The sequence below is a fragment of the Salvia miltiorrhiza genome, unplaced genomic scaffold (assembly GCF_028751815.1).
Source record: "Salvia miltiorrhiza cultivar Shanhuang (shh) unplaced genomic scaffold, IMPLAD_Smil_shh Hic_asm_8, whole genome shotgun sequence".
NCBI classification, from domain to species: Eukaryota; Viridiplantae; Streptophyta; class Magnoliopsida; order Lamiales; family Lamiaceae; genus Salvia; species Salvia miltiorrhiza.
Window position 1 is genome coordinate 138,045 of NW_026651397.1, and position 24,640 is coordinate 162,684.

Sequence of the window (24,640 nt, forward strand, 5' to 3'; positions counted from 1 at the left end):
TTTTTCTTTTTTCTTTTGCTTCTTTTTTCCTTCTCTTTTTTGTTGTTTTGAATTCTTTCTTTTTTCTTTTTCTTTTCTTTTTTATGAGTAGATAGTCAGAAATCGAAAGGATCTTGTTCGCATGGTCCTCCATAGTCTGCACATGATCCTTCAGATGTGGTATCTTCGGTTTCTGATTCTCTCTTCATCTTGATGAATTGAAGATATTCTTTTGCTGTTTCAGGATCTTCTTCAAAGAGCTGAAACATTTTGACCTGCTTTTGAGAAAGAGAGATTGCTTCTTTTTCTTGCTTCTTTTCTTTTAGAGGAATATCTGGAATGATTCTTTCTTGGACTGGTAGGAGCTACAGTTCAATGAATATTGAAATTGACATATACACCCCTAAACGTACTTTTTACTGATTTTTTAGCTTATTCAGAAAAAATTAAAAAAAACTAATAATTAATTAGATGTAATCCTGGCCATTAATCTGTTCAGATTGTACGATTAAGATTAATTATTTAATCTTTAGACTAAGGGGATTATTTGTAGATCTCCACCCTATATATATATATATATATATATATATATATATATATGTGTGTGTGTGTGTACGTTTTAAAAGGTATTGGTAAATCTCACGTTCTCTGTCACGACCGGCCTTAACTAAGGATAGCTAATCCGGGAAATCGTGACTAGGGAAGGGATTTAAGAAGCGGGGTTAGAGAGGGCACATTTGACTCATTTACAACTCGATTATAGACATTTATATCTAGCATTAATTCTTGAAATAAAATTTAAGACATTGAAAGATTGACGCATATAGTTAAAAAGGATACTCGATGAACCCGAGTAAGCGTTAAATATTTCTTGAAGAGTAATTGACATAATTATAGACTTGACTAAAACATAATCAGTGTTTGCAGCGGAAGGCAAGACTGAGATACATGTATGCAGACACATATCCTTTCTGAGCCTATTCTAAGTTCGACAAAAGCTCCACTCAGCAACACTTCATCGTTCATCACAGCTCAACCTGCACATTCATAAACATATGCAGGGCTAAGTACAAAAGTACTTAGTGGGCAGTTGCCAAAAACTAAATTATAAGCTTAACATTTTATCATCAAACCACATCATCATATAAGCGACATGAATCTTCTTTCCAGTTCTTTGCATACTATCATTTTCAAATTCATAAATAGCGTAAGTGCATTCCTCATCATCAAAAGTCCTATTAAGAAGCATCGTGTCGTGAGGAAGGCCTTCCTCAACGAGCACAGGCATCGCGCCGTGAGGGAGGCCTCCCTCAGCGGACACGGCATCGTACCGTTGAGGGAGGCCTCCCTCAACGGACGTTTGACCGGCCAACCCTCTCATTGACTCACGGTCGCGTTGCATATATATATATATATATATCCTTGGCAAGATAGCTATTCGCTCAGAAATCAAATTCGTTAACATCATCACATAAGCATTTGATAATAAGCATAAAGCATTAAAGCGTAACTCACATAGGCGTTAAATAATAAGCGTAAAGCATTAAAGCGTAACAAAGCGTGAACCACATAGGCGCATAACAAAGCGTAACTCCCTTAAGCGTAAATCACTTAAAAGCGTAACAAAGCATAAATAATAAATTATTAAAATTTAAGTCGTAATTAAGCGTAAATAGCATAGCGTAAATTATTAAAGCGTGACAAGCGTAGATAATAAAGAGAAATAAAGTTTTAACTCATTTAAGCATAATAAAGCATAACTCATTTAAAAATCAAATTTTTGCATTTTAAAGCATGAAAGTTGCATAGTTCTTCAATAGCATTTTTATTTTACGCGTAAGAAATGCCCACCTGGTAGTAGAGACTCACGACTAAGCCTTAAACTCTTGTGCTTGACCTTTAATACGAGAAAATAAACAAGATTTTAATTCTCGAAAAATCTCAATAAATGAGGATGCGTGAAATGATTATGCATGACTCATATTCATTTAATTAAATTATGAGATGCTAATCTTATTTAAGGAATTAAAGCTCGTCTTATGAGGTCGGATTATTAATCTTTAATAATCTACTCATCTTAAAATAATCTAATTCACTTACTAATTAATAATTAGTAAGTCTTAAAATTTTCTCTAATTAAACTTAATAGAATAATTATGAAGGCCCAATAAAATAATCAAGGCCCAATAGGAATTTAATTCGAGCCCAAATAAATAAATTCGAAGCCCAATACATAAATAACATTAGGCCCAATTAATAAAATATGAGTCCAAAATAAAAATATATCAAGGCTCAATTCTTGTATTTCTCATTACCTCTTAGATCCTCAAAAATAAATCGGTACTCCCTATTTTCCACAAAACTCGGTAGGCTCATCTCTCTCGTAATAATACTCCCACAATTAAAACATAATTAATACTCTATTTTCTTTTTCTTTTTGATCAGAAATTGTCACAGCCCGCCCTAACTAAGGATAGTTAAGCCGAGTGATCTACGACTAGGGATGGGGTTAAAGAAGAAGGGGAAGAAAAGGGGCGTCATTTATAGCCGTAAAACTTACTCATCTTAATAAAACTCGTCATTTTCATTCATGAATACTCAATTGAAAATAGTCTATGAAAGACAGCATAAAACTTAATTAATATCATTAATCAAGTTATACATCATATGAAACCATTCTCTTAAGACTCAAAGTATGACATAACATACTATAACATCAACAACATCTTGCAGCGGAAAGTAGCTAGACATATGTATGAAGACATATTCTAGACAGGTTAACTATTTATTAACAACCCTGGAGACTCCGCTCATTGCAGCACCATCATCACATCAGCTCAACCTGCACATTTAGAAAACATATGCAGGGCTGAGTACAAAAGCACTCAGTGGGCACGTATGCCTAGGTATAAAAATACATGCTTCAAAACTGTAAATTGTCGTGCCATCATAAACAGTACAGCAAGGGAGTTTTTCGCTAAAAAGGCCCAAGCTTACTAAATTCATTTGTGATTCTTAAAGTTCGACTGCAGTCTAAGTTCTCTTGTAATCTATCATATCTGGAACTGTGTGCCGGAGAGGTGGCCACCTCTCACGGTCACTTGACCGGCCAACCCGCTAGATGACTCACGGTCACTGGTGTACACTAGTCCTGGCAGGATAGCTATCAACTGCTCAGGACCCGAATTCGATTGCATCATTGGCAAAGCCAAAGCAGATAGATATCATACTAAAATTTAAACATTTTATGGCAAGACAATACTTGAAATAACTTTAACTCAAAGATTTTGTCATGAAATAACTTGCTTGAATGTAACATTTAAACTCATTTGATATATATGAAACTGAAATTAACAGTTAGATCATCTCATGCATTCATTCGTATAAGAGGCCTACGATACGTAGGGGATCTCTATATACGTATAGTAAAAGTAATGCCCACCTGATTGCAGTGTTTTGCTACTTAAGACAATGATTCTCTTTCCTTAGCGCGATAGGTTACTCAGACGCTTTTGTTTATTTGAACCTTTGATAACACGAAAACATGTGTTCGAGTGAATAATAGAAAAGATAACAACAAATGCAGTGAATCACTATTCACTCATTTCTCTAACTACCCATATTTCCTTAAACGACTATATCTAACTCATATACAATCGTTCTTCCTTTATCAAAATATTTCATGTACCTTTGAGGATGTAGGAAATTCCATTTTATATTATTCATTTATTTATCTATTATAAATAAAGAATAATTCTATAAACATAAAACGTTTTCCTTTTCCCCATTTAATAATGCCAATCACCAATATATATATATACACATCAATAGCTCATTTATAATCTAAAAGTGATATTTTATCAACAATAAAACTTTAAAATCCTTAATAGGAATTATTTTGAATCATTTCCATCTCAACAAAACTGTATAGATTCAACTTCAACTAATAAACTGCTTTTACTCCGAACTCGTATGGAGTCGAATTTTATGTCAATAGAAACCTCTTTGAGTCTAGTTTAATTGAAAAAAAAGTATGTTGAAAAACTCCAAGTAGTTTAAGAGATATAGCGATTTTCCCATCGCCTACCAGATTCGGCAGTTTCTGCCAACTGAAAGTCCAGATTTTTTGAAAAAATAGCAAACGTTACCTGAATGAGCTCAAATTTTATATGTAGATAGCTAACACATATATCTTCATAGAATAAAAATTTGAGAGCTAAATATCAACATATGGTTACTGAAATAATTAACCTAATCATCTGCCTCACGACAGTTTCAGCAGATACTAGCAGTAGACTTCTCAAATTTTAAAAGAGTAGTAAACGAAGTTCAAATAACATGAAACTTTGTAAAAATATTCACCACACTCCCATCTATACCCCAGAAATTTCCCATAATATAATAGAAACGGGAATGCATCGAAATAAGGGCGTCAACTTACCCTTGTCCAAGTGAGCACTAATGGAAGTTGTTCGTCGGGGGTTTTCTGGTCGTCGTTCCGCGATGGTGTTTAGCCGCGAAGGTCTACGACTTAGTCTTCCTCGTGCGAGGTAGATCAGGCTACACAACGGTGTTTTCTCAATCCTTTTTCGTCGTAAGGATAGTGAGAAACGAAAACCGTAAGTTGGCCGGTGGCTAAGTCGGGAATTCGACGTTGGCCTCCGAAGGATATTGCGGCCTTTGGTCAGGAAAATATAGAGAAGGCTTCGGCCTTTCGATTGTTGGGTTTGGTAGCCTGAAGATGGAAGAACGAGTACACGTTCTCGGTTCAGAGCCTAGTGGTCGGTCGGCGAAGAAATAGCCTGGCGAAGGGAGCTCACTTGAGCTCTTGCAAGTAAGAAATTTTAAAAATTCTCCTAAACTCTCTCTTGCCTCACACCTCTTGCTGCACTTCTTCCTTCTGCAGAACTCTCCTCAATTTATAGAGGAGTTTCTGCAGACAACAGAATCAAAATGGTGGAAATTTTTGGTACCGGGAGTTGCAACTTTTGAAAATTTGATTGTTGAAATTTGCATCTTTTGACAAAATAAAGACACAAATTTGATAACGGAGTTCGGCCAATTATGCCTACGTCTCCGGAGCTGCTGCAGATCTATTTAACAAGGGAGAAAAATATACAGTGTTTACAACACTCACAACACTCAACTCACAACCCGTTATTCCCCGTGAAAATTACTATCTAATTTTCACTATTCACGAATTTCACTATTCGCGACGACTGTCACCTGCTCCTCTCTTTCTCTAGATTGCAGATGAATCTTTTTTTTTTCTTTGGTTTTGGGTGTATTTACAAATGCTGCTTCGAGGATTATTTATAGGGAATTGAGGTGGTAGGTGGCTGCAGTGTGAAAAGAAATGTTGCCATTGTTGAATGGCTTGCCGCAACTTTTTGACAATTGTGGGAGCTGCTTTTTGACTAACATGTAGGAATTGTTGTGTTGGATGAAAAATCGAGAAATACGTGTAGTGTCGTGATCTAGTTTCTCCTAGTTCCTGTAATAATTCTCCAATTCTTGTTTAATAAATACTCGTCGTATTTATATAAATTAAATCCTCAATCTTGAGATTTAATACGTGAAAGTCGGAATTAATTCGCGACTTAATACCTTAACACATATAACGCGAAATAATAAAATTATTATGCATATGATCTCAAATTATAATTCTAACAATTCGATTTAAATAACACGATTTATGAAATCGATTATAAATCTAAAATTTCTAATACTATTGAATCAATCAACTGGTAATGCAAAGTTTCAATGTGTAGCTAAACCAATAATTTAATTATTGGTTTGATTCATGATTGAATATTAAATCGCAGCTCTGTATCTCTTATACAGACTTTTGCTGAAATAATATTATCTGAACAAAATAATCACAATAAATAATTAAAAAAAAAATTTTATAACTAATGCACATATTTAATCTAATATGTATTTACATAGTAGGTAATCTCTCTAAACAATGATATTAGATCCCTTAATCTAAATCATCGTGACTCAGTAAGACAACTCAACAATTCTCTCTCAAAGCCATCTCCAAAGACTATGGCTCATGATACCTCCTCAAGTACCATTAAGGTTGCGTGAGCAAAACTCGCGTCACAAAACAACTCAACATATCGTACAATATCTCATTGCTGCATGCTAATAACTCATCATTAATCATGTTATTATACTCAAGCTCATAACTCAAACTCATAACTCAAACCAACAAGTACTTAAAGCAATTGCTAATTCTCTCAAGCTTTAGCTCTAAGTTCTCATTTCATCCTTCTACTTAGAAAAAAAAAATCTCTCTTAACAATGACATTAGATTCCTTCATCTAAATCATCGTGACTTATCACAACTGCTCAAACAATTCTCATCACAAAACATCTCAAATACATCACATCATAACTCATAATTATGCATCCTCAATCATATAACATCATATGATATAAACGCTCTCATGATTCATCATGTAACATCAACATATGCTCTTACAACATAATAACTCATTATTAATCATGTTGTCATCCTCAAACTCAAACTATGCACCTTTAAAGTGTAACATCATAACTCATCATATAACCTCAACATCATGCTCTTCAAAATTTAACGTCAAATAAACTTTGAAATTTTACATACCTCGTTGAGCCTGGTGTGATGGTGCGCTGAGCTCACGGTTGTTAATAACTATTAGTCTAGTGACTCATTCTAGACTAAACTCAAGACTTCTAATTCAGAGCTTTCCTTCGCTCTGATACCACTCTGTCACAGCCCGCCCTAACTATGGATAGTTAGGCCGAGTGATCCACGACTAGGGATGGGGTTAAAGAAGAAGGGGAAGAAAAGGGGCGTCATTTATAGCCGTAAAACTTACTCATCTTAATAAAACTCGTCATTTTTATTCATTAATACTCAATTGAAAACAGTCTATGAAAGACAGCATAAAACTTAATTAATATCATTAATCAAGTTATACATCGTATGAAACCATTCTCTTAAGACTCAAAGTATGACATAACATACTATAACATCAACAACATCTTGCAGCGGAAAGTAGCTAGACATATGTATGAAGACATATTCTAGACAGGTTAACTATTTATTAACAACCCTGGAGACTCCGCTCATTGCAGCACCATCATCACATCAGCTCAACCTGCACATTTAGAAAACATATGCAGGGCTGAGTACAAAAGCACTCAGTGGGCACGTATGCCTAGGTATAAAAATACATGCTTCAAAACTGTAAATTGTCATGCCATCATAAACAGTACAGCAAGGGAGTTTTTCGCTAAAAAGGCCCAAGCTTACTAAGTTCATTTGTGATTCTTAAAGTTCGTCTGATCAGACTAAGTTCTTTTGTAATCTATCATATCTGAAACTGTGTGCCGGAGAGGTGGCCACCTCTCACGGTCACTTGACCGGCCAACCCGCTAGATGACTCACGGTCACTGGTGTACACTAGCCCTGGCAGGATAGCTATCAACTGCTCAGGACCCGAATTCGATTGCATCATTGGCAAAGCCAAAGCAGATAGATATCATACTAAAATTTAAACATTTTATGGCAAGACAATACTTGAAATAACTTTAACTTAAAGATTTTGTCATGAAATAACTTGCTCAAAGGTAGCATTAAACTCGTTTGATAGATATATAAAACTGAAATTAACAGTTAAATCATCTCATGCATTCATTCGTATAAGAGGCCTACGACACGCAGGGGATCTCTATATACGTATAGTAAAAGTAATGCCCACCTCGTTGTGTCTCTGTATCAATGAGTAACGTCACTCTCTCCCTCAAGTCGTTACTTCCCAAAAGGACCTTCATCGTTATGAAGAATTGGTGAGAAGTTATAAAAGAAACCTCGATTAATAATCTAATCTCTTTTATGAAACATTAGTATCTCTAATGTTCATCTCTCTTGATTGTTAATCAATATAACAATTATTATCTCTCGTCATTACTCATTAATTATAACATCCTTATGTTATAATTAGCAGCGCTTCAATTAAAAGAAATATTTAACACATCGAAAAGTCCACTTTCTTAGCAGATCTATTCGCTCTCATCTCGTCTAATTAACCAATTAGAAAGTTAAACTTTCCATTAGGTATGTATTTGAGTCACAGGTCAACAAGAATTGACTATGCTCAAATTCTAATTTCACTAAAAATTTCGACATGACCTATTCATATATAATGTCAGCCACGAGATTTCAACGCGTGAATCTCACTACGTGAACTCGTCTCTCGACTCAAAACTTAACATCTTGACATCTTTTCAACGCAAACCAAACAATTCAAAATCATCAAAACTCTTTATCAGTAAACTATCATTTATACTCGACACCAATTGTTCGAGTGTCAGATACCAACATTTATGTGCGTTAATCATAACTCTCACAACTCACACCATTTAGTCATATCGTATCATCCATCAAAACAAATATAATCAAGTTGTTTTCTAGAAAGTTTTGCTGTTTTTGTGTCATCTTTAAAAATTCATAACAACCAACTCAATCATCATAAACTCTCATACCAATTGATCTCAAAAACTCCATGAAGTGTAGTTCACTCTAAAAAATGGTAGTTAACCAAAAAGGTTAAAGGTTTTTGGAGATATTGCTCTTTTAGTGCAGGCTGTCAAAGATTGACAGTTTCTGCCAATTTTGTTTAGGCCATTAGAAACCAAGGCAAACCTTAATAAAATTCCATCAAATTTAATCAGCCAAAACTAAAGGTATCCTTGAAGATTTGGTTAAAATTTCACAAGAGAAAACGTTCATATGATCTGCCAAATAAACAATGAAACTCATACACTTTTACTGTTGGAAAAATATGACAGCAGAACAGGGCATTTTTGAAATAATAAACTGCTCTGTTTCAGAGGTCATAAAAATCGAAATCTTATGTTTTTAGAAAAGTATTGAAGTCTAGTTTCGTTTAAAAAAAACGGTGATGCAAAATCCTTCATGGATTAATAGATATAAACGTTTTTGTGAAGTCTACCAATAGTTGACAGATTCTGTCAAGGATTTTTCAAAATATCTTTAAAATAGCAAACATCATCCAAAAGACATGAAATTTTGCAGCAACGAAATACACATATCATAGATAAACATACTAAAATTTCAGAGCCATCAAGCAATGAAAACGCATCGAAACATAAGCTTGAAACTGCTGTAAAATTTTGACAGAATTCCAGTTTTAATTTCGTTCAACAATTATCATCCATAAATTGTAAATCAATTAGCATGCTCATTTGATATCGTAGAACACATATACGCAATAATATTCATTATGCAACGTCTCAAACTTCACGAATTTAAATAATCATACTCTAAAAACTTATACAATTTTCGTGCTTGGAAAAATACGAATTTAATATATATCGATTCTAGCATACCCTTAAGCACAAATATCAAGTCAAAACGATCAAACAAAAATCGAAAGACAAGCTAATATGTGAAAAATGGGGCTGCCCTCACGGGTTTCATAGCTACAGTTCGTTCCGTTCTTACTCCCTTCATTAAACATGCTCAACATCTACCCAAGAACAACATACTAAAATTTCACGACGATCCGACGTCGTTTCAAAATAAAGTCGAGAATCGACGTTTTTCGACGTCGACGGAAATCGAAAAGAAAACCATCAAAACGTAGATAGAGATCTTACCTACTTAGATACGTGTTCGAAAAGATGATCGGGGCTCGTCTTCTCGCTCAAAACGGAGCTCAAAAGCTTGAGCTCAAGCTAAAAATGGTATATGCGTGAATGGTGTGTGTGTTTTAGGTGTTAGTGTGTGTGAGTTGTGTGTGGGCTGAAAATCAACGTGAGTTAGGTGAGATAGAGGGATAGTGGGCAGTTGGGGGGGTGGTTAGGGGTAGGGTAGGTTAGATATTTAGGATATTAACCCGTTAGTCGTTAAATATCTCGTTTCGTCTCGTTTTAACGACTAACTACCCATACTCTTCGTTACTCGCCCTCTCAACCTCTACTCACTTTCATTGCACTCGTAATTCTATATAAATATAGAAAACACAAGCTCGTTCTCGAAATTCTGATAAACGAGCTCGGTTCGTTTATCGAGAAAATCTAGTTCACTATTCACTCATCGTCCAAAAATAAAAACTTTCATTATTGGACTCGTATCGAAAAACTAAGAATATTTCTCGACGACGTGCACGTAAGATTTTGAAAGTCGACAAAAAGACGAAATAGCAGTATTTTACTATTCATCGTCAAAAAGTCAAAATTTTCAAAAACGTCTTAACGGACTCAGATCTCACTTCCGAGTTCACCGTTCTCATTCAAATAATTATCTCGAATTATTCAAATACTCAAACTCAAATACGAATATAAAATCTCACATCATTCTTACATCATCGAAAGAACATCTCAACATCTTAAAAATAATAAGAAAACTTCATATAACTCCTCATCTGTTTACAAAGTAAATCAAACAAGGGATCTAAACCCTAATTACTCAAACTCAAGCAATTAAACACGTCATCAAAAGCACGGGTATTACAGTTTTCTGGTCGTCGTTCCGCGATGGTGTTTAGCCACGAAGGTCTACGACTTAGTCTTCCTCGTGCGAGGTAGATCAGGCTACACAACGGTGTTTTCTCAATCCTTTTTCGTCGTAAGGATAGTGAGAAACGAAAGCCGTAAGTTGGCCGGTGGCTAAGTCGGGAATTCGACGTTGGCCTCCGAAGGATATTGCGGCCTTTGGTCAGGAAAATATAGAGAAGGCTTCGGCCTTTCGATTGTTGGGTTTGGTAGCCTGAAGATGGAGGAACGAGTACACGTTCTCGGTTCAGAGCCTAGTGGTCGGTCGGCGAAGAAATAGCCTGGCGAAGGGAGCTCACTTGAGCTCTTGCAAGTAAGAAATTTTAAAAATTCTCCTAAACTCTCTCTTGCCTCACACCTCTTGCTGCACTTCTTCCTTCTGCAGAACTCTCCTCAATTTATAGAGGAGTTTCTGCAGACAACAGAATCAAAATGGTGGAAATTTTTGGTACCGGGAGTTGCAACTTTTGAAAATTTGATTGTTGAAATTTGCATCTTTTGACAAAATAAAGACACAAATTTGATAACGGAGTTCGGCCAATTATGCCTACGTCTCCGGAGCTGCTGCAGATCTATTTAACAAGGGAGAAAAATATACAGTGTTTACAACACTCACAACACTCAACTCACAACCCGTTATTCCCCGTGAAAATTACTATCTAATTTTCACTATTCACGAATTTCACTATTCGCGACGACTGTCACTATTCACTTGAACAGTACTTCACTATTCACCTTTTCTCCCAACCCTTCACCTGCTCCTCTCTTTCTCTAGATTGCAGATGAATCTTTTTTTTTTCTTTGGTTTTGGGTGTATTTACAAATGCTGCTTCGAGGATTATTTATAGGGAATTGAGGTGGTAGGTGGCTGCAGTGTGAAAAGAAATGTTGCCATTGTTGAATGGCTTGCCGCAACTTTTTGACAATTGTGGGAGCTGCTTTTTGACTAACATGTAGGAATTGTTGTGTTGGATGAAAAATCGAGAAATACGTGTAGTGTCGTGATCTAGTTTCTCCTAGTTCCTGTAATAATTCTCCAATTCTTGTTTAATAAATACTCGTCGTATTTATATAAATTAAATCCTCAATCTTGAGATTTAATACGTGAAAGTCGGAATTAATTCGCGACTTAATACCTTAACACATATAACGCGAAATAATAAAATTATTATGCATATGATCTCAAATTATAATTCTAACAATTCGATTTAAATAACACGATTTATGAAATCGATTATAAATCTAAAATTTCTAATACTATTGAATCAATCAACTGGTAATGCAAAGTTTCAATGTGTAGCTAAACCAATAATTTAATTATTGGTTTGATTCATGATTGAATATTAAATCGCAGCTCTGTATCTCTTATACAGACTTTTGCTGAAATAATATTATCTGAACAAAATAATCACAATAAATAATTAAAAAAAAAATTTTATAACTAATGCACATATTTAATCTAATATGTATTTAAAAGAGCGGGGCATTACATACTACCCCCCTTAAAATAAATTTCGTCCCGAAATTTGCATACCTGGTATTCTAGCTTGTGATACTAGTCATTCGTTTCATTCATCTCTTTTGTAGCCTTTTCCATCCTGTGATGGTTCCTCTACATGACGAGAACAATATTATTGCCTCGTAACACTTAAACCTTGCAATCTAGTCACTAAACTGATTTCTCTCCATAACTTAAGCCTTGAGCTTGGACTATCTCATCTTTCTTAATCACATACTTTCTTAACTGCGAGACGTAATATTCAGTGTATACATCCACAATCCTCCACTAACCATTAGTGCACTATTCCTGACTTTCGTGAATCCTTTCGTTTTTCTTATTCTTGAGGCGAGACACATTTTCTCACCAATATCCATTTTCATTTCGTGCTTTCATAATCCTTTCTTGCAATTCACACTTAACTATTGATGCAACTACACAGCTTGATATTGTCTCCGGATGTTGAACAATTACTAAACCGAATAAGGCAATTATCAATCAGTACTTTATATTTAGTGGTGAAACATCTTATCTTAATTTCCAATTGATAGTACCATCATAATTCTTCACTAATTCGAATCGTCTCTGTTGTCTTACATTGAAATCTCTTTGCTAAAAAAAAACACTTCAAATTCTTGTCAGCTATAAGGACCTCACACTTAACTCCGTAGAGATAGTATCTCCAAATTTCCAACACGTGCACAACCACAACGAGTTCTAAGTCATAAGTCAAGTAATTCAACTTTGGGGCTAATGAGACATAGTGCTCAAGTTCTCTGAAGTTTAAAACAAATACTTGCTTCCTATTGATGGAGCTTTTGACACTTTAGCCGAAACAATCACCCTTCTAGTGTGAGGTTGTTGGCTTTGAGGTTGGGTTGGATCTTAAGTCTTATTCTAAAGTTCTTTTTCTATGCTCAAATTTTCTGTTGTTTTCTTCATTCCATTTTCTTTCCTTCACCACATCTTGAGGTGGTGTATATCCAGATTGTGTCGGAGTCTTCCCATTCTCCCTTGGTAGCAGTGATTCGATGGTGAGAGTCTTGCTCGTTGGTTGCTCCTACGTAATATTTCTTTGGCTTGGTAGGGGAATTGAATATCTCATGACGCCATTCGTTTGCGAACTCCTTCACGCGTTTCTTATAAGTGTCCACCATATTTGGAGCACGTCCTGATATTTTGTTGAAAACTCTATCATACTAGTTATCTGCCCTGGTTCTCCACTTGGGATTCCAGAAGTTGCTTTGTTTCTACCGACTATCGGTCAAAAGATAGGTTGATGCTTAGTGTATCTTTCTAACTGTGAGAATATCACCTTCTAGTACTTCGAGAACTGACAGCAAACTAAGTCATTCTAGTCATTACTGTGCTTATCGTGGTAAAATAAGATCTTATTGTGACAACTACATAGTGTGAGTCTATACATTGGGATGACGCCCTACTCAAGGTCAAAATCCTAATTGACAATCACCGAGATCTTAGTTATATGGGCTGACCAGACCCAGCACGATGAATCACTCAGTCAAATGGGAGCTTCGCCCCCAATCATGTCAACTTCTTATCTCTTATAAAGCTTTAAGTCAACTTCTAACTTAAAGCACTTACTAATAAGTACTTCATCATAAGTTACTGATACCATGAAAGTCCATTCTATGTTGTTCTAGCCAAGCTATCATGACTAACATCATAATCATAAGCAACATAAGTTCTTATGTGAAAAACTTAATCTCACCGCTATTGAAATAGCTCAAGTGAATCCTTAGTCTTAAAGCATTGCCTCTATGTTGTAACATCTCTATGTTAAACATTTCTATCTTACCAGTCTTTACTTAAATCGATCAAGCGGTGCTATCACGATTAACATTCTCAAAGCATTCTAGGGTGGTACTCAAACGGTTTGTAAGAGGACCCATCATTCTAATCGTATAGGCAGCTAGCCTAAAACGACAACATAAAGCTTTCTCATTCATTCATACATACATACTTCTGTTTCTTTTGAAACCTTAACATATATGGACATTTAATGTCCCTTTTATGAAAACTTTGCTTATGCCGGAAAGATTCAAGGAATCTAACTCGACCATACATACATACATACATTGATTCGTTAAGGGCTCGGGTTGTCCCGAACACGAAATACATTCATTGAGTCGTTATGGGTTCGGGTAGTCCCAAACACGACAAAAAGCATTCACATAGCATCGTAAACATAAGGCGCACATTTTCTTGAAAAACTTTCATAACATCTGAAATACATATATGTATATTTTTGAAACTATTATCGTACCTTTGTTGCGGCAGTGTGGCGGCGAGCTGAGGGTTACTGACATTCTTAGAAGTCTAGAGATACTATTCTAGACTCGACATCAAAAACTTATGATAATCAGAGACATGAAAGGAAACTTATGCTCTATCTCATATTCTATCTCCTTACTCAACTCTATATAAACTCTCCACTCATCTCAAATCCTTAAGTTCAAGGATAGGTTTCAAGAAAATCATGGTTCCAAGTCTCGATTTGTCTCTCATATAAGGCTCGTCTAATCTCATTCAAACACATAGACAACACAATCACCTAAGGCCCATAAGAAAACACAATCAAACATTATCAAAACATGCTCTATTTTTATAATGACTCAACTTCAAAATCTAACCTGTTCTGACTCCGACACCTCCTGGACTCGAGACTCATACCAAAAGAAAGGTCTTCGAGTCTAGTTTCATATAAAAAAAAGTAGAGTCAAAAACTCCAAGTATTGTAGGAGATATGACTGTTTTACTACAGTCTACCATATTCGGCAATTTTGAGCAATCGAAAACTTGGATTTTTAAAAAAATAGTAAACGTTGTCAAACTGGGCTCAACTTTGGTGGATATCTAGCTAACACTATAAGGTTAATACCATAAAAATTTTGAAATCTAGATCACACAGGAAGCTACTGAAATGAATGACTCTTTCTCCTGTTCTCTGAAATTCTCGGTAGTAATGTGCAGTTTAGGTTTTGTATTTTATAAAAATAGTAAAAGAAGTCCAAATGACTTGAAATTTTACCGGTGTGCTTAAGACTCATGTAGGGATTTGTTATAAAATTATCAAAGCTATTAGACATCTAAAAACCGTCGATCACAGTAGGTCAGTAGGCGTACGAAATTCACCAAAATCTCATTTCAAACTCTTAAATGCTCAACTCAACATCCCTTCAAAGAAAACCAATCAAAGCTCATTTTAAACACATATAGCACTTGAAAATATTCAAGCACATTATAATACTCATCATACTAAATCTTGACTCTCTTCTTACATCATAACCTCAAATCTCAAGTAAAACATTTCAACGAACTCATCATTAAAATTTTCTTCTCATTTTCGTGCTCAAAATTACTCAAATACTCAAACATGATCTCATTTATCATATAAATCATTATACACATATAGATTCCTTTTTATCATGTAAACTAAACTCTAATGAAACTTCATGTATCATCATAAAACTCTTAATAAAACATGACAAACTTTCACATAATGGTCATAAAGCAATTAGACCTCATTTTATCAATCATTGACTTCTCAAAATATGAAAACTCAAAAACTCATACAAACTAAACTAAGTCAAAAATTTTCTTAGCCAACAAAAGATTTACTCAAACATAATTATACACTAATATCATGCTCAAATACATATATCTTAAGCCAAAATCACTTAAATAACACATAGGCAAAAAGTCCTAATTTTTATTAAAGTAAACTCTTTGAAATTTAATAAACACACATGATACCTTAATCCATTCATAGATCTATCAATCTTAGCCAATTAATCTCACATATAACCCATCAATTTACAAATTAGAGCATAGATACACATATCCCTAATTTTATTAAACTAACTCATATCAAAATCATCAATTGACATCATATACTCAATTTACTCCATCAATCATCATCATATACATCTCATGGACTCATCTTCATCATCTATTAATCATCTTAACCATTGACTCAAAAGTTCCCAATTTTGGGTAAACTAAACTCCATCGAACTTTCACATCTCAAGGCATATACTTCACACATAACATCATACAATCTAGATCTATAAAAATAAGAATCACTTAAAACTATCGTAGACCAATTAACTTAAGTCCTCGTACTCGAACACTATATTACGATCTTAGCTTGAACTCTGAATTTCTATCATAATGAGTGGTCGATATCATTTATAGGACAAAGACTAATCTCAACTAATTACAATGAGACACAATTATACGAAGCCATAATTTGGGTAGTATACTACGTCAGTAGACTAACACTTCTTAGTCTTATCAATCAAGGGGATCTTATTATGACAACTCACGAGTTGCAAGGCTCAAACTCAACACAACATCAAAGCAAGGTGTTGTAGAAATTGTTCAAGAGAATCAAAAGAATGACCAGAGGGTATGAAATGATTAACTACTAGGTCGAACAAAATGACCTCGAGTATGAACCCATCTGGCTTTTCAACCGAAAGTTGAAACACATGGATTTTCAACCCAAAAGACGTCTACTGAGATTTGGATCATGTGGACTGGCCAGGTCCAACATAATCACTCCCCAGTCACACGGGATATACTATCCCGAACTTGAAAATTCTGTGTCTTCTAAACCCTCAACATACTATACATAACAAAACTTAAGTTCACACCAGCAAGCTAAAAGCTTAAACTCAGGGTCCTATGTTCTAGACTCTTGTTTCGAAAGTTCAATATTTTTCGACTCTCCTCTCATGTTGCGGTGGTGGTGGCGGAGTATTATCCCGCCTATCCTTCACATCACACTCTTGATGATATCTTTGAGGCATTTTTGAAATCACAAAAGGAAAACTCAACTCGACCAACGCTCTAAGCATCCTCGAAACTCAAGTGCAATTTACTAACTCAATTTTAAGGAAACCCTCACGGTCACCTTAACATTCATCTGTAAGGCAATAAGCACTCACGAAATGCTAACAAAAAGACCACTCTGATCAACCTAATATATCCATCAGTAGAATGCCTCTTTTTAGAGGACTTACATAAAGGGGTTATATAAACCCTACAAAAACCATAGTATCTATCGTAATGTCCCTTCTAAACCGACACCATTAATGGTGCTATGTCTCTGTTTGGACTTCCTACGGTAATTGTTACCGGTTAACTCATCTAGTTGCTACTTTAGCACACTAGGAACATCCATCTATTTAACATCAATAGGGTACTATATTCGCATGCTTATCTATCAGCATGTCAAAAGCTCAAGTATCAATATCTCCTAAGTAAGTTATATACATCGCAATATAATTGAAACTAATCAAAAACAAGGGTGTACTGCTCATACTCTCAAGATCATCCTTAGCTCTAGCCTACATCGGCTTCTCTTCTCATTCTCATCAACTCTAGCCCTCCTCGGCTACTTCTCATCCTTTCATACCCTAGCCTTCCTTGGCTCTTTCTCATCCTTTCATAGTCTATGAACATGTGTTTGAAAATCTGCTAGGGTATCTCTGTACCACATACTGTACGCCTCGTCCTCGTATCCGATCTTCCCTGAGTTCGATCTCACAACAGTCCACTTTCGTGCAGTGCCAACAGTCCTGGCCAACCTATAAGGAGAACTTAAAGGTGACTCTAGGAACTAACTCTACTTGGCTCCAGCAACAGAAATAAACAAAACATAACTTAGCAAAACTCCTACTAAGTAGTACTGATATCTTAAAACTCAAGCTCAAAACATCTAAATTCTCATCTCGTCCCATCTTTACTCAGTAGGGAATCTCTCTAAACAATGATATTAGATCCCTTAATCTAAATCTTCGTGACTCAGTAAGACAACTCAACAATTCTCTCTCAAAGCCATCTCCAAAGACTATGGCTCATGATACCTCCTCAAGTACCATTAAGGTTGCGTGAGCAAAACTCGCGTCACAAAACAACTCAACATATCGTACAATATCTCATTGCAGCATGCTAATAACTCATCATTAATCATGCTATTATACTCAAGCTCATAACTCAAACTCATAACTCAAACCAACAAGTACTTAAAGCAATTGCTAATTCTCTCAAGCTTTAGCTCTAAGTTCTCATTTCATCCTTCTACTTAGTAAAAAAAAATCTCTCTTAACAATGACATTAGATTCCTTCATCTAAATCATCGTGACTTATCACAACTGCTCAAACAATTCTCATCACAAAACATCTCAAATACATCACATCATAACTCATAATTATGCATCCTCAATCATATAACATCATATGATATAAACGCTCTCATGATTCATCATGTAACGTCAACATATGCTCTTACAACATAATAACTCATTATTAATCATGTTGTCATCCTCAAACTCAAACTATGCACCTTCAAAGTGTAACATCATAACTCATCATATAACCTCAACATCATGCTCTTCAAAATTTAATGTCAAATAAACTTTGAAATTTACATACCTCGTTGAGTCTGGTGTGATGGTGCGCTGAGCTCACGGTTGTTAATAACTATTAGTCTAGTGACTCATTCTAGACTAAACTCAAGACTTATAATTCAGAGCTTTCCTTGGCTCTGATACCACTTTGTCACAGCCCGCCCTAACTAAGGATAGTTAAGCCGAGTGATCTACGACTAGGGATGGGGTTAAAGAAGAAGGGGAAGAAAAGGGGCGTCATTTATAGCCGTAAAACTTACTCATCTTAATAAAACTCGTCATTTTCATTCATGAATACTCAATTGAAAATAGTCTATGAAAGACAGCATAAAACTTAATTAATATCATTAATCAAGTTATACATCATATGAAACCATTCTCTTAAGACTCAAAGTATGACATAACATACTATAACATCAACAACATCTTGCAGCGGAAAGTAGCTAGACATATGTATGAAAACATATTCTAGACAGGTTAACTATTTATTAACAACCCTGGAGACTCCGCTCATTGCAGCACCATCATCACATCAGCTCAACCTGCACATTTAGAAAACATATGCAGGGCTGAGTACAAAAGCACTCAGTGGGCACGTATGCCTAGGTATAAAAATACATGCTTCAAAACTGTAAATTGTCGTGCCATCATAAACAGTACAGCAAGGGAGTTTTTCGCTAAAAAGGCCCAAACTTACTAAATTCATTTGTGATTCTTAAAGTTCGACTGCAGTCTAAGTTCTCTTGTAATCTATCATATCTGGAACTGTGTGCCGGAGAGGTGGCCACCTCTCACGGTCACTTGACCGGCCAACCCGCTAGATGACTCACGGTCACTGGTGTACACTAGTCCTGGCAGGATAGCTATCAACTGCTCAGGACCCGAATTCGATTGCATCATTGGCAAAGCCAAAGCAGATAGATATTATACTAAAATTTAAACATTTTATGGCAAGACAATACTTGAAATAACTTTAACTCAAAGATTTTGTCATGAAATAACTTGCTTGAATGTAACATTTAAACTCATTTGATATATATGAAACTGAAATTAACAGTTAGATCATCTCATGCATTCATTCGTATAAGAGGCCTACGATACGTAGGGGATCTCTATATACGTATAGTAAAAGTAATGCCCACCTGATTGCAGTGTTTTGCTACTTAAGACAATGATTCTCTTTCCTTAGCGCGATAGGTTACTCAGACGCTTTTGTTTATTTGAACCTTTGATAACACGAAAACATGTGTTCGAGTGAATAATAGAAAAGATAACAACAAATGCAGTGAATCACTATTCACTCATTTCTCTAACTACCCATATTTCCTTAAACGACTATATCTAACTCATATACAATCGTTCTTCCTTTATCAAAATATTTCATGTACCTTTGAGGATGTAGGAAATTCCATTTTATATTATTCATTTATTTATCTATTATAAATAAAGAATAATTCTATAAACATAAAACGTTTTCCTTTTCCCCATTTAATAATGCCAATCACCAATATATATATATACACATCAATAGCTCATTTATAATCTAAAAGTGATATTTTATCAACAATAAAACTTTAAAATCCTTAATAGGAATTATTTTGAATCATTTCCATCTCAACAAAACTGTATAGATTCAACTTCAACTAATAAACTGCTTTTACTCCGAACTCGTATGGAGTCGAATTTTATATCAATAGAAACCTCTTTGAGTCTAGTTTAATTGAAAAAAAAGTATGTTGAAAAACTCCAAGTAGTTTAAGAGATATAGCGATTTTCCCATCGCCTACCAGATTCGGCAGTTTCTGCCAACTGAAAGTCCAGATTTTTTGAAAAAATAGTAAACGTTACCTGAATGAGCTCAAATTTTATATGTAGATAGCTAACACATATATCTTCATAGAATAAAAATTTGAGAGCTAAATATCAACATATGGTTACTGAAATAATTAACCTAATCATCTGCCTCACGACAGTTTCAGCAGATACTAGCAGTAGACTTCTCAAATTTTAAAAGAGTAGTAAACGAAGTTCAAATAACATGAAACTTTGTACAAATATTCACCACACTCCCATCTATACCCCAGAAATTTCCCATAATATAATAGAAACGGGAATGCATCGAAATAAGGGCGTCAACTTACCCTTGTCCAAGTGAGCACTAATGGAAGTTGTTCGTCGGGGGTTTTCTGGTCGTCGTTCCGCGATGGTGTTTAGCCGCGAAGGTCTACGACTTAGTCTTCCTCGTGCGAGGTAGATCAGGCTACACAACGGTGTTTTCTCAATCCTTTTTCGTCGTAAGGATAGTGAGAAACGAAAGCCGTAAGTTGGCCGGTGGCTAAGTCGGGAATTCGACGTTGGCCTCCGAAGGATATTGCGGCCTTTGCTCAGGAAAATATAGAGAAGGCTTCGGCCTTTCGATTGTTGGGTTTGGTAGCCTGAAGATGGAGGAACGAGTACACGTTCTCGGTTCAGAGCCTAGTGGTCGGTCGGCGAAGAAATAGCCTGGCGAAGGGAGCTCACTTGAGCTCTTGCAAGTAAGAAATTTTAAAAATTCTCCTAAACTCTCTCTTGCCTCACACCTCTTGCTGCACTTCTTCCTTCTGCAGAACTCTCCTCAATTTATAGAGGAGTTTCTGCAGACAACAGAATCAAAATGGTGGAAATTTTTGGTACCGGGAGTTGCAACTTTTGAAAATTTGATTGTTGAAATTTGCATCTTTTGACAAAATAAAGACACAAATTTGATAACGGAGTTCGGCCAATTATGCCTACGTCTCCGGAGCTGCTGCAGATCTATTTAACAAGGGAGAAAAATATACAGTGTTTACAACACTCACAACACTCAACTCACAACCCGTTATTCCCCGTGAAAATTACTATCTAATTTTCACTATTCACGAATTTCACTATTCGCGACGACTGTCACTATTCACTTGAACAGTACTTCACTATTCACCTTTTCTCCCAACCCTTCACCTGCTCCTCTCTTTCTCTAGATTGCAGATGAATCTTTTTTTTTTCTTTGGTTTTGGGTGTATTTACAAATGCTGCTTCGAGGATTATTTATAGGGAATTGAGGTGGTAGGTGGCTGCAGTGTGAAAAGAAATGTTGCCATTGTTGAATGGCTTGCCGCAACTTTTTGACAATTGTGGGAGCTGCTTTTTGACTAACATGTAGGAATTGTTGTGTTGGATGAAAAATCGAGAAATACGTGTAGTGTCGTGATCTAGTTTCTCCTAGTTCCTGTAATAATTCTCCAATTCTTGTTTAATAAATACTCGTCGTATTTATATAAATTAAATCCTCAATCTTGAGATTTAATACGTGAAAGTCGGAATTAATTCGCGACTTAATACCTTAACACATATAACGCGAAATAATAAAATTATTATGCATATGATCTCAAATTATAATTCTAACAATTCGATTTAAATAACACGATTTATGAAATCGATTATAAATCTAAAATTTCTAATACTATTGAATCAATCAACTGGTAATGCAAAGTTTCAATGTGTAGCTAAACCAATAATTTAATTATTGGTTTGATTCATGATTGAATATTAAATCGCAGCTCTGTATCTCTTATACAGACTTTTGCTGAAATAATATTATCTGAACAAAATAATCACAATAAATAATTAAAAAAAAAATTTTATAACTAATGCACATATTTAATCTAATATGTATTTAAAAGAGCGGGGCATTACAGAAATTTTAAATCCTCATAAACAACAAAATCGACACATCATTATGAAATTTTAAAAAAATTTATAGCACTCATGTAAACCCACAAAAAAATCGACACTTTCTTTAAAATAAAGCACTACTCATCATTTTCACTCCTACAATAAAACACCTCACATTCCCTTTTTTATATATATATATATTAATCGCCCCCCCCCCCCAATCAACTTTTTATTTTTCTTTCTCAATTTACACAAAGGTGGCAGAGACCCACATTTTCCCAAATTCTCGGTTCTCTCTCAATGCTAGTCAAAAGTGGAAGTAAAGCATTTCTCTCTTTCAAATTTTTATCGGTTCTCTCTCTCTTTATTAAAGTGTAACATTCTTTCTCTTTCTTTTATCTAAACCGCACTCTCTCTAAAATCAAGAAACACACGCTGCTCAACATCTCTTTCTCTCTCACTCAATCTTCGCTTAAATCCGGCGCCGCGTTGCCTAAAGCCGGTGAGTTCGCTGTGGTCTACTGCTGTTTTCTGGTCTGGGTCGCGACCAGCGGCGCTTGGCCTTCGGCCGCGCCGCCCCGCTCCGAAGTTGGCGCCGCTGTCGTTGGGGGACTGGCGTACGCCTACTGCTTCACCCGCGAGTCGCCACGGCCTCTGCCTTCTCCTTCCTCGACTCGAGTCCGAGGCTTCCTTCGGCGGAGCCGAAGGTCGACGCTGCTGTTTAATTCCGACGAGCAGCGGCTCTGCTGCCTATGTATATCGTCGATTGATCTCGCTCACTCGCCGCCGCTGACTCGAAGCCGAGTCGAGTAGAGCAGTCAGCTGTTTCCTTGGACTCGACTAGACAGGGCGGTCAGCCTTTTCTCTTCTAAAGAGCTAAGTTCGAAGCTTGTCTACTTGAAGTTTTAGTTATGTAGGAGATACAAGGGAGCTATGTTCTAAGTCGTATGATTCATTCAATCTCTTAAACATTCATACACAATTTTGTGAGGTCTGTGGTTCTGTTAAAAGCATGATACTTACATGCCTCTTGCTGTGGTTCTAAATCATGAATCTGTGCAAGGTTATGCTGTTGGTTCTATATAGAAGTAAACTGTTTATGCATTTCTCTTTTTGAAATGATCATGCTAATCAATGCATATCTAGTATTTCTAAGGTTGAACTCATGCTGATGGAACGTGAAGCATGTAAATGGAACTTGAAATAACTGAGATGATAATTACCTTGAATGATGCTTGGTGATTCCTCGATGGAAGGAGTAGATTTGCTGCTGTGATGAAGAAGGTGAATGAGGATGGCTTTATACTGAACTTATGGAGAGCTGATTAGTGTGAAAAGATGATGAATAGTACGGCTAAATTGTAGAGCGTGGTTGAAGAATTAAAGATGAGATTTGCTGTCGACATTCTTGAGATTTGTTTGCTGAATTCTTTTTGACTATGTAGGAGTGGAAAAAGAAAAGCTAAGCACGGGTGAGAATAGAGTGGCTGAGGGAGCATGGCGTGCTAGATTTAATACACGGAATAATATCTAAATTAATAACGTAGATTTAATTCTTCACAAGCCGGAATAAATTCACGACTCGAGAAATAAAAATAGAAAAATAATTCTATTGTGATTAATAAATAACATGACTTAACTAAGTCAGTTATGAATCTGAACTGAATCATTATTGGCTTACTCAATAATTCTCATCGTGGTTTTACTCACGCGAAGCTAACTGGCGTAGAAATAAAATAATAACCTTGCTTCAATTAGAAAATAATCCAGTGTCATAAGCTGAATTTAAATCATAAATAATTACTGGGCTTGATTTACTGAAAGATGAAATAATAATTATTATATTACTGGATTTAAATATAATAAAAGAGCGGGCTACTACATTCTTAGTGGAGGTAGAATACCTTTAAATACAACTAGAAATCCCCTAATTTAGAAAATTTCAAAAGTTTTAAATTTCTACTAAATAATTAATATATATAAAATATCGAAATATAAAGAAAAATGGCGGCTATTACAGCCCCACGTGATGGGCTCTGCTGCGCTCGAGTCGCAGCGGCACGTCAGCCCGCCACCCTTCCCATGGTATCTGTCACAGCCCGCCCTAACTAGGGATAGTTAGGCCGAGTGATCCACGACTAGGGATGGGGTTAAAGAAGAAGGGGAAGAAAAGGGGCATCATTTATAGCCGTAAAACTTACTCATCTTAATAAAACTCGTCATTTTTATTCATTAATACTCAATTGAAAACAGTCTATGAAAGACAGCATAAAACTTAATTAATATCATTAATCAAGTTATACATCATATGAAACCATTCTCTTAAGACTCAAAGTATGACATAACATACTATAACATCAACAACATCTTGCAGCGGAAAGTAGCTAGACATCTGTATGAAGACATATTCTAGACAGGTTAACTATTTATTAACAACCCTGGAGACTCCGCTCATTGCAGCACC

At 35.7% G+C, this 24,640-nt stretch overlaps 3 long non-coding RNA genes across 3 annotated transcripts; all 3 read right to left on the reverse strand.

Moving 5' to 3' along the window:
- Nucleotides 1-801: 801 nt before the first annotated feature.
- Nucleotides 802-24,053, reverse strand: LOC131002253 (uncharacterized). The gene is made up of 2 exons (XR_009094228.1): nucleotides 23,400-24,053; nucleotides 802-1,016 (listed from the first exon to the last, which is right to left on the reverse strand). It is a non-coding gene; the product is annotated as an uncharacterized LOC131002253 (long non-coding RNA).
- Nucleotides 2,596-4,603, reverse strand: LOC131002261 (uncharacterized). The gene is made up of 2 exons (XR_009094235.1): nucleotides 4,421-4,603; nucleotides 2,596-3,505 (listed from the first exon to the last, which is right to left on the reverse strand). It is a non-coding gene; the product is annotated as an uncharacterized LOC131002261 (long non-coding RNA).
- Nucleotides 6,854-10,070, reverse strand: LOC131002245 (uncharacterized). Its single transcript, XR_009094220.1, has 3 exons — nucleotides 9,655-10,070; nucleotides 7,734-7,800; nucleotides 6,854-7,130 (listed from the first exon to the last, which is right to left on the reverse strand). It is a non-coding gene; the product is annotated as an uncharacterized LOC131002245 (long non-coding RNA).
- Nucleotides 24,054-24,640: the final 587 nt, after the last annotated feature.